Below are 15,224 nucleotides of genomic sequence, written 5' to 3' on the forward strand. Positions count from 1 at the left end.
GCCGGGGTCAGTGACCCCCATTTGAAAGCTGCAAAGAGGCAGAAGAGGAAGGCAAGTAATTCAATAACTATAAAAAATAAAGACCAATTGAAAAGTTTCTTAAAATTACCACCATTTAGTGATGGGCTGTGTGCTCCCTCAGAGATCAGCTGACAGGAAGTGATGCAGCTCTAACTGTAACAGGAAGTAGTGTGGGAGCAAAAGGCAGAACTCTGCCCATTCATTGGCTGATGAGGCCTAGCATGTATGTGTGCCTTGGCTTGTTTGTGTGCACTGTGACTCCTATGATCCCAGGGGGCGGCCCTTAGTACATAAAATGGCAGTTTCTATTTAGGATTACCCAATGGCACATACTGCTAAATAAGTATATTTATATGAAAATGGTTTATTTAGATGAAGCAGGGTTTTACATATGAGCTGTTTATGCAGTATATTTGTATAGAGACCTACATTGTTTGGGGGGTTAGTTTCCCTTTAACACGAGTGAGTGAAACCTCAGACCCCAGTTGCCCCGCTCATACTCTGGCTTAATATTCACCCCTCCGGCTTTTACACCCCAGTGAGAGGCAAATGGGGGGCATGATGTCTCCAAGAAGCATTATTTTCCCCATTAATAAATGGAATAAAGTTCTCAGTCGCTAAAGCCTTGGGCACCGCAGGAGCCGCCAGAGACTGAGGCAGCGTTTGTGCTGGGGGGGTGCTGGCACCTCACTGGGGGCTGTGGGAGGAGCACGTGTGCCTTACAGGGAACACTCACTGTGCCAGGAGGCCTCATCCAACATGTGGGTGGCAGTAAAAATAGATAAAATGTAGATAAATATAATGTTTTTACCCTTCTTGTGCCTATGAGAGATCTGAAGTGCAGTAACGTGGCAGGAACAGGAAACCATTAGGCACAAAGGTGCCCGACTACCTGGAACCCGTTGTGCCCGGAACAGCCGACTTGTGGAGTATATTGGGAGTATATTGGGAGTGTATTCGGAGTGTATTAGGAGTGTATTGGGAGTATATTGGGAGTATATTGGGAGTATATTGGGAGTGTATTCGGAGTGTATTAGGAGTATATTGGGAGTATATTGGGAGTATATTGGGAGTATAGTGGGAGTATATTGGGAGTATATTGGGAGTATAGTGGGAGTATATTGGGAGTATATTCAGGCCCGGATTTGTGGAGAGGCCACAAAGGCCCGGGCCTAGGGCGGCAGAAACCTGGGGGCGGCATGCCGCCCCGCCGCACCAAAATTGTAAAAGTTTTGTCCCCATACGGAGCAATGGGGACTTCTCCCCACTGCTCTGTATGCATGTGTGGCCTACAGCGCACGGGGGGGGGGGGGGCGTGCGAGCGGGGGCGGCCTCTGGGCGGCAAATTGGTAAATCCGGCCCTGAGTATATTGGGAGTATATTGGGAGTATATTGGTAGTGTATTGTGAGTGTATTGTGAGTGTATTGTGAGTGTATTGGGAATGTATTGGGAGTGTATTGTGAGTATATTGGGAGTGTATTGGGAGTATATTGGGAGTGTATTGGGAGTATATTGTGAGTGTATTGTGAGTGTATTGTGAGTGTATTGGGAATGTATTGGGAGTGTATTGGTAGTATATTGGGAGTGTATTGGGAGTATATTGGGAGTGTATTGGGAGTGTAATGGGAGTGTATTGGGAATGTATTGGGAGTGTATTGGTAGTATATTGGGAGTGTATTGGGGGAATATTGGGAGTATATTGGGAGTTTATTGGGAGTATATTGGGAGTGTATTATGAGTGTATTGGGAGTGTATAAGGATTATATTTGGAGTATATTGGGAGTATATTAAGAGTGTATTGGGAGTATATTGGGAGTATAGTGGAAGTATATTAAGAGTGTATTGGGAGTGTATTGGGAGTGTATTACGAGTGTATTGGGAGTATATTGGGAGTGTATTAGGAGTGTATTGGGAGTATATTGGGAGAGTATTGGGAGTGTATTGGGAGAGTATTGGAAGTATAGTGTGAGTATAGTGGGAGTATATTGGAAGTATATTAAGAGTGTATTGGGAGTATATTGGGAGTATATTAAGAGTGTATTGGGAGTGTATTGGGAGTATATTGGGAGTATATTAAGAGTGTATTGGGAGTGTATTGGGAGTGTATTGGGAGTATATTGGGATTATATTAAGAGTGTATTGGGAGTATATTGGGAGTATATTGGGAGAGTATTGGGAGAGTATTGGAAGTGTATTGGAAGTATAGTCTGAGTATATTGGGAGTATATTTAGAGTGTATTGGAAGTATATTGGGAGTATATCGGGAGTATATTAAGAGTGTATTGGGAGTATATTGGGAGTGTATTGGGAGAGTATTGGAAGTATAGTGGGATATCTGCATAAGGGCAATAGAATTAAATTGAACATGTGGGTTTCAGGTACACAACCAAAATGGCAGCTATAGCGCTACACAGAAAAATCAAATTTGTTGGTGACCTGCCCCCTTTGGGGGCTAATTATGGATTTTATTGCTTGACTGGAGGGCCGACATTTCTCCGGCAATTTACAAACTAGGCCAATGAATGAGCAGAGTGGCCATTTCTCCTTCCAACCAATCATGTGACTAATAACCAAGTGAGGGGGCAGCTTTTCTCATGGTTGAAAGTCCAAGAAAGAAGAAACAGACTTAGTGCCGAGTAATTACAGGTAATGGCGCCCATATTCTGTTGTGGGAAGTGGTTTGACTTATAATAAACAACACATGAAACTCCTTGTGTAATGACTCTTCCTAGAGCCAATGGTTAACCTGAAATAGAACAAGTGGCAACTGAGCAAAGGGGCGTGTCATTCTGAGCAAAGGGGCGTGTCATTCTGAGCAAAGGGGAGTGTCATTCTGAGCAAAGGGGCGTGTCATTCTGAGCAATGGGGCGTGTCATTCTGAGCAAAGAGGGGTGTCATTCTGAGCAAAGGGCGTGTCATTCTGAGCAAAGGGGTGTGTCATTCTGAGCAAAGGGCGTGTCATTCTGAGCAAAGGGGTGTGTCATTCTGAGCAAAGGGCGTGTCATTCTGAGCAAAATGCCTGCTCCATCTGTACCTGCCTCTAATATACTTACATCTGGGTAACTTGCCTCTAGGTCATTCTAGTTTACACCTCAATAAAATGGACAAAGAGATACTAGGCTTAAAAGGGTTAGTCACCTTAACTTTTAGTATGATGTTTAGGGTAATATTCTAAGACAATCTGCAATTGGTCCTCATTTTTTATTATTTGTGGTTATTTGGTTGCTAGGGTCCAGGTTACCTTAGCAACCAGTGGTTTGGAGGAGAGACTGGTATATGAATAGGGGAGGGGGCTGAATAGAAAGATAAATAATAAAAAGAAACAATAACAATAAAACTGGAGCCTCACAGAGCAATAGGGTTTGGCTGCCGGGGTCACTGACCCCCATTTGAATACTGAAGAAGTTAGAAGAAGAAGGCAAATGATTCAAAAACTATAACAAATAAATAATGAAGATCAATTGCAAAGTTGCTAAGAATAGGCCGTTCTATATCATACTAACAGTTAACGAATGAACTGCCCCTTTAACAACCAGTCGCCCATATAATATATGGGATACAAGTCTTGTCACTGCTTTACTGCATGGCTGGAAATTTGGACTCAACTGGTCATGTGACCTCGCCCCCCCATCTTGTGACTGACAGGGCTTCTGACTTTTCACTGTTTGTGAAACTTCCTTTCGTGCATTTGATCCACTCTGGTGTTTGATCCGTGATGATGTAACAATCGCACTGAGTGATTTATGTGACTTTATAGAATGTTGTGTCAACAGGTTCATCCAGTACATTCCGTTGTATTCTTCCAATTAAGGGCTAATTACAGAATAGGGTTAAGCCACTGAGGTCACCCTTAGGGTGTGTCACCTGACTTCCTGCCAAGGACTCCCATCCAACCAGGGAAGTGTGCCCGAGTCTGCCAACGTCTGCTTATATAGACCCACAATTACTGGGCATGAATCAGCGGTAAGTATAAAGGAATGTTTTATAGGCTGGGTCATTATATAAAAGTACGGTCAGACCTCTGGCCTGCTGTAATTTGAGGGCCCCCTTAGCCCATAACAAGGTTACAGATATATAGAAACATTGGGGTAACAGTCACCCTGCTATAGTTCCAGGGGTACCCAGGGCACAAATAAGCACTCACCCCAAATCCCCCCCTAACTGGCCTTCAGGCTGGGCCCCCCAAGCCCATAACGAGGTTACAGATATATAGAAACATTGGGGTAACAGTCACCCTGCTATAGTTCCAGGGGTACCCAGGGCACAAATAAGCACTCACCCCAAATCCCCCCCTAACTGGCCTTCAGGCTGGGCCCCCTTAGCCCATAACAAGGTTACAGATATATAGAAACATTGGGGTAACAGTCACCCCACTATAGTTCCAGGGGTACCCAGGGCACAAATAAGCACTCACCCCAAATCCCCCCCTAACTGGCCTTCAGGCTGGGCCCCCTTAGCCCATAACAAGGTTACAGATATATAGAAACATTGGGGTAACAGTCACCCCGCTATAGTTCTGGGGGTACCCAGGGCACAAATAAGCACTCACCCCAAATCCCCCCCTAACTGGCCTTCAGGCTGGGCCCCCTTAGCCCATAACAAGGTTACAGATATATAGAAACATTGGGGTAACAGTCACCCCGCTATAGTTCTGGGGGTACCCAGGGCACAAATAAGCACTCACCCCAAATCCCCCCCTAACTGGCCTTCAGGCTGGGCCCCCTTAGCCCATAACAAGGTTACAGATATATAGAAACATTGGGGTAACAGTCACCCCGCTATAGTTCCAGGGGTACCCAGGGCACAAATAAGCACTCACCCCAAATCCCCCCCTAACTGGCCTTCAGGCTGGGCCCCCTTAGCCCATAACAAGGTTACAGATATATAGAAACATTGGGGTAACAGTCACCCCGCTATAGTTCCAGGGGTACCCAGGGCACAAATAAGCACTCACCCCAAATCCCCCCCCCAACTGGCCTTCAGGCTGGGCCCCCTTAGCCCATAACAAGGTTACAGATATATAGAAACATTGGGGTAACAGTCACCCCGCTATAGTTCCAGGGGTACTGCCCCCCATACACACAGCCCTTCCCAAGCCCCACGTGTGCCTGTAGGAGGGGGGGAGACTCATGCCGATGGAATACAGACTATGTAGAAGGAACACATTCATATCCTACTGGTCATCAAAAAAACAGGGAGGGGCAGATTTATTCCAGGAATAGAAATGCAGCTAAACACTGGCTGTGCTCTCAGGTTATAAATACACAAAATGATGAAATTGTAAAATATACAGTATAAACAGGGCGTAGTGATGTCATTGGTGCTCATTTCAGTCACATGACTTCATTAATTCAATTAAAAAAGAATGTACCCCCCCACATACAATGTATTTATTATAGGATATGAAATGTAAATTTAAAGGTCTTTAAGTTGTTAAAAAATGCTTTTCTACTGCTATTTATTCCTTTATATGGGGGGCACAGAACCCCTCAGTGACTGCTAATATCCTTATCATTTACAGTAGGGGGTACATTATCCCTTATAATACATGAGTGATACTCAGAGCTCCCTGTATAACTCAGCCTGCAGCCTTGTGCCTTTATATGGGCACAGAACCCCTCAGTGACTGCTAATATCCTTATCATTTACAGTAGGGGGTACATTATCCCTTATAATACATGAGTGATACTCAGAGTTCCCTGTATAACTCAGCCTGCAGCCTTGTGCCTTTATATGGGCACAGAACCCCTCAGTGACTGCTAATATCCTTATCATTTACAGTAGGGGGTACATTACCCCTTATAATACATGAGTGATACTCAGAGTTCCCTGTATAACTCAGCCTGCAGCCTTGTGCCTTTATATGGGGGGCACAGAACCCCTCAGTGACTGCTAATATCCTTATCATTTACAGTAGGGGGTACAGTATCCCTTATAATACATGAGTGATACTCAGAGTTCCCTGTATAACTCAGCCTGCAGCCTTGTGCCTTTATATGGGGGGCACAGAACCCCTCAGTGACTGCTAATATCCTTATCATTTACAGTAGGGGGTACATTACCCCTTATAATACATGAGTGATACTCAGAGTTCCCTGTATAACTCAGCCTGCAGCCTTGTGCCTTTATATGGGGGGCACAGAACCCCTCAGTGACTGCTAATATCCTTATCATTTACAGTAGGGGGTACAGTATCCCTTATAATACATGAGTGATACTCAGAGTTCCCTGTATAACTCAGCCTGCAGCCTTGTGCCTTTATATGGGGGGCACAGAACCCCTCAGTGACTGCTAATATCCTTATCATTTACAGTAGGGGGTACAGTATCCCTTATAATACATGAGTGATACTCAGAGTTCCCTGTATAACTCAGCCTGCAGCCTTGTGCCTTTATATGGGGGGCACAGAACCCCTCAGTGACTGCTAATATCCTTATCATTTACAGTAGGGGATACAGTATCCCTTATAATACATGAGTGATACTCAGAGTTCCCTGTATAACTCAGCCTGCAGCCTTGTGCCTTTATATGGGCACAGAACCCCTCAGTGACTGCTAATATCCTTATCATTTACAGTAGGGGGTACATTATCCCTTATAATACATGAGTGATACTCAGAGTTCCCTGTATAACTCAGCCTGCAGCCTTGTGCCTTTATATGGGGGGCACAGAACCCCTCAGTGACTGCTAATATCCTTATCATTTACAGTAGGGGGTACAGTATCCCTTATAATACATGAGTGATACTCAGAGTTCCCTGTATAACTCAGCCTGCAGCCTTGTGCCTTTATATGGGGGGCACAGAACCCCTCAGTGACTGCTAATATCCTTATCATTTACAGTAGGGGGTACATTATCCCTTATAATACATGAGTGATACTCAGAGTTCCCTGTATAACTCAGCCTGCAGCCTTGTGCCTTTATATGGGGGGCACAGAACCCCTCAGTGACTGCTAATATCCTTATCATTTACAGTAGGGGGTACATTATCCCTTATAATACATGAGTGATACTCAGAGTTCCCTGGAAGATCTTTCTTTGCTTCTAATCATTAGAGGTTTTCTGATTTTTGATGCAACACAAAAGTCGCAATACACAAAAGTCGCGGTTATGTCTGAGAAGCTTTGTGTGACTTTCCCGCAATCTTTCCCCACAGGCTTTTTCAGTTCAGACTTTTTGATAAATATCTCACATTCGTGCAAATGAGTTTATCTGAAGTTTTTGTTAGAATAATGTAGAAACATTAGAGTTCCGTAGGTTTCCCCGTCGCATGGAACAGTCTGCGCCGCTCACGTGCATCTGGGTACAACATGCGAGAACACAGTGTTCTGCGGCTTCCTGCTGAGCTGCTGGCTACCGGCCAAGCCCCCCGTGCCGCCCCCCCCGGCTCTCAGCACCAGGCCCAATGCTTATGCACTGTGGCTTCCCCCCCACAACTCTTACCCCCCGCTGCTCTCCTTATAGTAACTGGCATGGGGGTTATTTAACATAATAAGAACATTAATCCCCCAAACGGGCGAATAACGACAAGATCACGGGGCAAAGAGCGTAAATTCCTTTAATGCGGCCGAGTGGTTTCCCTACAAAAAAAAAAAAAGATTTCCATAAAGGGACAGATTTAGTGTAATGAGAAAAATGTAGATTCTATTCTAATAACCCGGTGTTTAAGTTAAAATCATTGGGGGGGGGTGGGTACTAGGGTCGCCAACTGCCCTCCCAGAAACTGGACTGTCCGGGGCAAAACTCCCTGCCCGGTTTTATAAATTGGGGAAACCGGACAGGATTCTCTTAGATTGAGAGCAGTGATTGGCCAATTGTCATAAGCCCGCCTCCGTCATCGGCCACACCCCTACATCACCATTCCCGCCCAGGTTTCTCTCCCCCCCCATGAGCAAAAACTTGCCCAACCCCACAGCTTAAGCTTTGTACCCCCTTCTCCCTTTAGAGTGTAAGCTCTGTTGAGTATCTGTAATTCAATGTATTTACCCATTGTACATCGCTGCAGACTATGTTGGTGCTTTATAAATACATATTAAAGAGGTTGTTAACTTTTTATTTAACTTTTAGTATGACGTAGAGGTATTTATTTGCAATTGGTCTTTATTTTTGATAATATATGGTTTTTGAACTGCTTTTGTTCAGCAGCTCTCCAGTTTGGAATTTTAGCCGCTATCTGGTTGCTCGGGTTCAAATTACCCTAGCAACCAAGCAGCGGTGTGAGTACGACATTGGAATATCAACAGGAGAGGCCCGAATACGAAGATGAGTAAAATAAGATTAGTAACAAAAAGTCATTTTTTTGCCTCTGAGGTAAGTGACCCCCATTGTAAAAGCTGAAAAGAGTTGGAAGAGGGCTGTGCCCCCCCCCCCAGCAAGAAGTACAATTGGCCAGCAAGGTAAGTCATTTTGCTCACTGGTGGAGCTTAACATTACTACTAGTTACATACTAGTACTTACTACTAATTCTACTACTACTACTAAGCAAAATACAAAATATAAACAAAACTGGTAGTTGTAAGTAGTCACATGACATGAAGGATCGGAACTCTATTCTAGGATTGAGGTTCCGGGGGTTCAGCTGAGATCTAGATCCAGTACCACTAGTGTCTGCTCCAATGGACTTTTATTGTAAGAAAGTAGAGACCTGACGCACCAATACGACACAGTCCAACTAAAACCCACGATAAAGATCCTGTTATATAATGGGCTCTGCAGAGGGGAATTCCAGGCAAATACCCCAGGGCAGTAATTAGCCGCTGCTCCCATTAAGCCTGGATTAGAGGGGGCATCTCAGTGCTTTGTCTCTCCCAGTCCAACTGGTTACTGAGGGCTCCAGGGATCCGACACAATGAGCATCACCTTCCACCTGCCCCTGTGCTGCTTATACCCTTTGTCAACTGCCCCCCCCGAGTCAGAGCCTGCCCCAGATAAAAAACATCTGGAGACATGAGGAACAGAGGGAAACTGTAGGGTACAAAAGGGCCAGTGGAGACAGTAGGGCAAGATGGAAACAGTAGGGCAAGATGGAGACAGTAGGGCAAGATGGAGACAGTAGGGCAAGATGGAAACAGTAGGGCAAGATGGAGACAGTAGGGCAAGATGGAAACAGTAGGGCAAGATGGAGACAGTAGGGCAAGATGGAGACAGTAGGGCAAGATGGAAACAGTAGGGCAAGATGGAGACAGTAGGGCAAGATGGAGACAGTAGGGCAAGATGGAAACAGTAGGGCAAGATGGAGACAGTAGGGCAAGATGGAGACAGTAGGACAAGATGGAGACAGTAGGGCAAGATGGAGACAGTAGGACAAGATGGAGACAGTAGGGCAAGATGGAAACAGTAGGGCAAGATGGAGACAGTAGGGCAAGATGGAGACAGTAGGACAAGATGGAGACAGTAGGACAAGATGGAGACAGTAGGACAAGGTGGAGACAGTAGGACAAGATGGAAACAGTAGGGCAAGATGGAGACAGTAGGGCAAGATGGAGACAGTAGGACAAGATGGAGACAGTAGGACAAGGTGGAGACAGTAGAGCAAGATGGAGACAGTAGGGCAAGATGGAGACAGTAGAGCAAGATGGAGACAGTAGAGAAAGATGGAGACAGTAGGGCAAGATGGAGACAGTAGGGCAAGATGGAGACAGTAGGACAAGATGGAGACAGTAGGACAAGATGGAGACAGTAGAGCAAGATGGAGACAGTAGGGCAAGATGGAGACAGTAGAGCAAGATGGAGACAGTAGGACAAGATGGAGACAGTAGGACAAGGTGGAGACAGTAGGACAAGATGGAGACAGTAGGACAAGATGGAGACAGTAGGACAAGATGGAGACAGTAGGACAAGGTGGAGACAGTAGGGCAAGATGGAGACAGTAGGACAAGGTGGAGACAGTAGGGCAAGATGGAGACAGTAGGACAAGATGGAGACAGTAGGACAAGGTAGAGACAGGGTGCTGCCCCTGACCACGCTCTCATATATAGGGAAGACCCACATGATCCTATCTGTCCAATGGGATATCGTACACTACACTTCCAGACCAGATATGCCCTAAGCTCTACCGCTAATTCTTCCCCAGGAAGACATCCATTGTGCCAGTAGTTCCTACATCTAGGAGGCGCTGTTCTAATAGGGGGATTTCTAGTTCAGCACTGCTACTTGGTAAAATGACCTCCATTGGGGACAGGGTGACAATAACAAAAATGTCATAAATGAGTTCCTATGTCAGTACTTAGCCAGGCCTAGCAGTGAAAGATGGGCTATATAAATCTAATAGCTATTATCTCACTGCTGCCCCCTAGTGCTGCTCCTTGGGCAAACTGGATTTAGCTCCTACTTACAGCGGATTGGCCCTTTTATGCCGATAGATGGCAAGCTCTTAGGGCCCTGTTCCATTAGAGTTATAGTTGCCCTTTAGAGCCGCAGGCAGGGGCAATGTATTCACGCAGCTCCGAGACCCACATCATCTCATATACAGGAAATAATAAAGGACACGGAAGGAGCGACTGGCGGAAACAACAAGCAGATCCTGGACCCGGTGCCAAAGGCGCTGTAATATCCTATCCCAGTGCCCACTCTGCCCATTGCATTCTGGGACAATACACTATGAACATAACAGGGCAAATCTGGATATAGGGGGTGTAACTTTAGGGTAACCCCCAAGGCTTCAGGCAGGGCTGCCATCAGTAATCATGGAGTCCCATAATATTTGTAGCCCTAGTTATAAGCTAATTGGTCAACTGGGTCCCCTGGACAGTCGGCACAGCCAATAGGGTTGCCAGCTTTACAGTAGGCTTTAAACAGTTTAGTTTGGCCAATCGTGACCAGAAGTGGCACAATGATGGCACAGCTGAGCCAGGGATTGGACAGGGTTCGGGCAGGTTGGGAGAGGTGTCTCATCAGGACTGTGTTTCTGGGGTGATTTTGGGCAGGATAGGGGTAAACTGGGGCAACAACAAGGGGAATTCCAGCCCAAATAATACCAGCAGTCCTGCCCTGCTTTATGGCTGAGATTCTAGCTATCTGTATAACAGAGCATTCTGTCACAGTGGCACAGATCCTATCTGATCCCCCCATTGTAAGCAGCAGTCCTGCCCTGCTTTATGGCTGAGATTCTAGCTATCTGTATAACAGAGCATTCTGTCACAGTGGCACAGATCCTATCTGATCCCCCCCATTGTAAGCAGCAGTCCTGCCCTGCTTTATGGCTGAGATTCTAGCTATCTCTATAACAGAGCCTTCTGTCACAGTGACACAGATCCTATCTGATCCCCCCCATTGTAAGCAGCAGTCCTGCCCTGCTTTATGGCTGAGATTCTAGCTATCTGTATAACAGAGCATTCTGTCACAGTGGCACAGATCCTATCTGATCCCCCCCATTGTAAGCAGCAGTCCTGCCCTGCTTTATGGCTGAGATTCTAGCTATCTGTATAACAGAGCATTCTGTCACAGTGGCACAGATCCTATCTGATCCCCCCCATTGTAAGCAGCAGTCCTGCCCTGCTTTATGGCTGAGATTCTAGCTATCTGTATAACAGAGCCTTCTGTCACAGTGGCACAGATCCTATCTGATCCCCCCCATTGTAAGCAGCAGTCCTGCCCTGCTTTATGGCTGAGATTCTAGCTATCTGTATAACAGAGCCTTCTGTCACAGTGGCACAGATCCTATCTGATCCCCCCCATTGTAAGCAGCAGTCCTGCCCTGCTTTATGGCTGAGATTCTAGCTATCTGTATAACAGAGCATTCTGTCACAGTGGCACAGATCCTATCTGATCCCCCCCATTGTAAGCAGCAGTCCTGCCCTGCTTTATGGCTGAGATTCTAGCTATCTGTATAACAGAGCATTCTCTCACAGTGGCACAGATCCTATCTGATCCCCCCCATTGTAAGCAGCAGTCCTGCCCTGCTTTATGGCTGAGATTCTAGCTATCTGTATAACAGAGCATTCTGTCACAGTGGCACAGATCCTATCTGATCCCCCCATTGTAAGCAGCAGTCCTGCCCTGCTTTATGGCTGAGATTCTAGCTATCTGTATAACAGAGCATTCTGTCACAGTGGCACAGATCCTATCTGATCCCCCCCATTGTAAGCAGCAGTCCTGCCCTGCTTTATGGCTGAGATTCTAGCTATCTGTATAACAGAGCATTCTGTCACAGTGGCACAGATCCTATCTGATCCCCCCCATTGTAAGCAGCAGTCCTGCCCTGCTTTATGGCTGAGATTCTAGCTATCTGTATAACAGAGCATTCTGTCACAGTGGCACAGATCCTATCTGATCCCCCCATTGTAAGCAGCAGTCCTGCCCTGCTTTATGGCTGAGATTCTAGCTATCTGTATAACAGAGCATTCTGTCACAGTGGCACAGATCCTATCTGATCCCCCCATTGTAAGCAGCAGTCCTGCCCTGCTTTATGGCTGAGATTCTAGCTATCTGTATAACAGAGCGTTAACCCCAGGAATTAGAGTGGAGGAGTCATATGGGGAATGAATCAGGAGGATCAAAAAGAAGCAGATTCAGCAACTACAAAAGGTTACGGGGAGAAAGGTTTCCGCTGAAACCCCACAGTAAGGAGTTCATTAGAACTGATAATAAAGGCACACGTGGGGCGGGGGGTCAGATAGAAAGGGAAGTAGTGAGCGCTATTATTAGGCTTAGAAATAGCGGGGGAGTAAAAGCCACAGACGCCATCGCTTTCCAAGTGCAAATGTAAATGTACACGTTTGCTTTCCTCCAGCGTAACGAACTGCTGACATCCAACACTTTGAGCATTTGCAATTGGTCTTCATTTTTTATTATTTGTACTTTTTAAAATGATTTTACTTTTTGTTCAGCAGCTCTCTCCAGTTTGGAATTTCAGCAGGTATCTAGTTGCTAGGGTTTAATGACCTTAGCAACCGGGGAGTGGTTTGAATAAGACACTGGCATATGAATAGAATAGAGGGATCTGAATAAAAAAATAATAGAAAGTAACAATAACAATAAAACTGGAGCCTCACAGAGCAATAGGGTTTGGCTGCCGGGGTCAGTGACCCCCAGGGTAAAAAAGAGGGTAAAATCACTGCAGAAAATGGACTATGGGCACACTGACCCTAAACTAACTAAACTAACCCCAGGCATGCCAGTAAGATTATTGTTTAAGATGAACAAACACATTAACCCCAGCCATGCCAGTAAGATTATTGTTTAAAATTAACAAACACATTAACCCCAGGCATGCCAGTAAGATTATTGTTTAAGATGAACAAACACATTAACCCAAGGCATGCCAGTAAGATTATTGTTTAAAATGAACAAACATATTAACCCCAGGCATGCCAGTAAGATTATTGTTTAAAATGAACAAACACATCAACCCCAACCATGCCAGTAAGATTACTTTTTAAAATGAACAAACACATTAACCCCAGGCATGCCAGTAAGATTACTGTTTAAAATGAACAAACACATTAACCCCAGGCATGCCAGTAAGATTATTGTTTAAAATGAACAAACACATTAACCCCAGGCATGCCAGCAAGATTATTGTTTAAAATGAACAAACACATTAACCCCAGGCATGCCAGTAAAATTATTGTTTAAAATGAACAAACACATTAACCCCAGGAATGCCAGTAAGATTATTGTTTAAAATTAACACATTAACCCCAGGCATGCCAGTACGATTATTGTTTAAAATGAACACATTAACCCCAGGCATGCCAGTAAGATTACTGTTTAAAATGAACACATTAACGCCAGACATGCCAGTAAGATTATTGTTTAAAATGAACAAACACATTAACCCCAGACATGCCAGTAAGATTATTATTTAAAATGAACAAACACATTAACCCCAGGTATGCCAGTAAGATTATTGTTTAAAATGAACAAACACGTTAACCCCAGGCATGCCAGTAAGATTACTGTTTAAAATGAACAAACACATTAACCCCAGGCATGCCAGTAAGATTACTGTTTAAAATGAACAAACACATTAACCCCAGGCATGCCAGTAAGATTACTGCTTAAAATGAACAAACACATTAACCCCAAACATGCCAGTAAGATTATTGTTTAAAATGAACAAACACATTAACCCCAGACATGCCCACACTGCACAAGCAGAATGCTACAAACCTTTCCCAGAACCTTTTCCCAAACCTGGGCCCAGCAGGACCAGGCCCCATCCAGATTTTCCCAGTATCCCAGTGGGGCTCTGAGTACTTAAAATGCTAGGGCCTGTTTTGAATCCCAGACAATTAACAGGTATTTTAAGTATTTACTGGAAAGTCCAACAAACATCCCAGGTACCCGGATACGCAATAGCGGGGGGGGGGGGTGTTGTTTTACTACTGAACTCTGCAATATAATAGACAAACCCCTTCCCTGCCGCTGGGAGTTTATTGGGAGACTAAGGGTTATATTTATCATTTATCAACCAATCAGCAATAAGATTTCAACAGTTAGCAAACCAAAGCAAAGCATCTGATTGGCTGCTATGAGCAACATCTACTTTACTTTTTCCACAGCAGGATAAATATACCCCTTAGCCATACCCCCCCATATTGTCTTTCTATCAGTACTTACTGGGGGGGGGGTTAGTAATTACTGGGGGGGTTTAACCCCCACCTTCAGATTCAGGATATTACTCACTGTATTCCCCTACCCACCATGTATTGCCAAAGGCCCATTTGAAGCCTCAATACTAAGCGCTACAATGGCCCGTAGTACGGAGCCCCCACCTTCCCAAGCCCAGCAGGTGCTCCGAGCCAGCCAGGGAATCCCTCCCGCACACGTCACTCCAACCAAGGGAACCCGCTTGCGTCACTGCCCATATATGGCTGCTACTTGCGTCAATGGAGCGAACCAAGCGCTTGGCAGGGGAGCCAACAGCTGGGATAGTCCAATAGTGCGGGGGGGGCAGAGCTGAGCGGGCAGGTCGGGGCAAGTGGAAGAAAGAGGTGAGAGCGCAGGGTAACACCCCCCCCGGCCTGGTACTGCCCCACTCTCCGCAGGAAACAAGGGCGGCCACGCCCCGGGGGAGGAGCCTGAGTCGCATTGGGAGCGCTGGTAGCTCAGTCAGTGATCAGAGTGACTCCGGTCTGACTCACCCAGCGCAGCTCCAGCGGCAGTGTCATCGGCGCTGTACAGTGTGCCCTGTGCCGTACTGACAGATCTGCCCAGTCAGAAGTGCGACTTCCAGCCCAGCCGGGGGGATCAGAGGAGC

Source organism: Xenopus tropicalis, chromosome 5 (genome assembly GCF_000004195.4).
Source record: "Xenopus tropicalis strain Nigerian chromosome 5, UCB_Xtro_10.0, whole genome shotgun sequence".
In the NCBI taxonomy this organism is placed as follows: Eukaryota; Metazoa; Chordata; class Amphibia; order Anura; family Pipidae; genus Xenopus; species Xenopus tropicalis.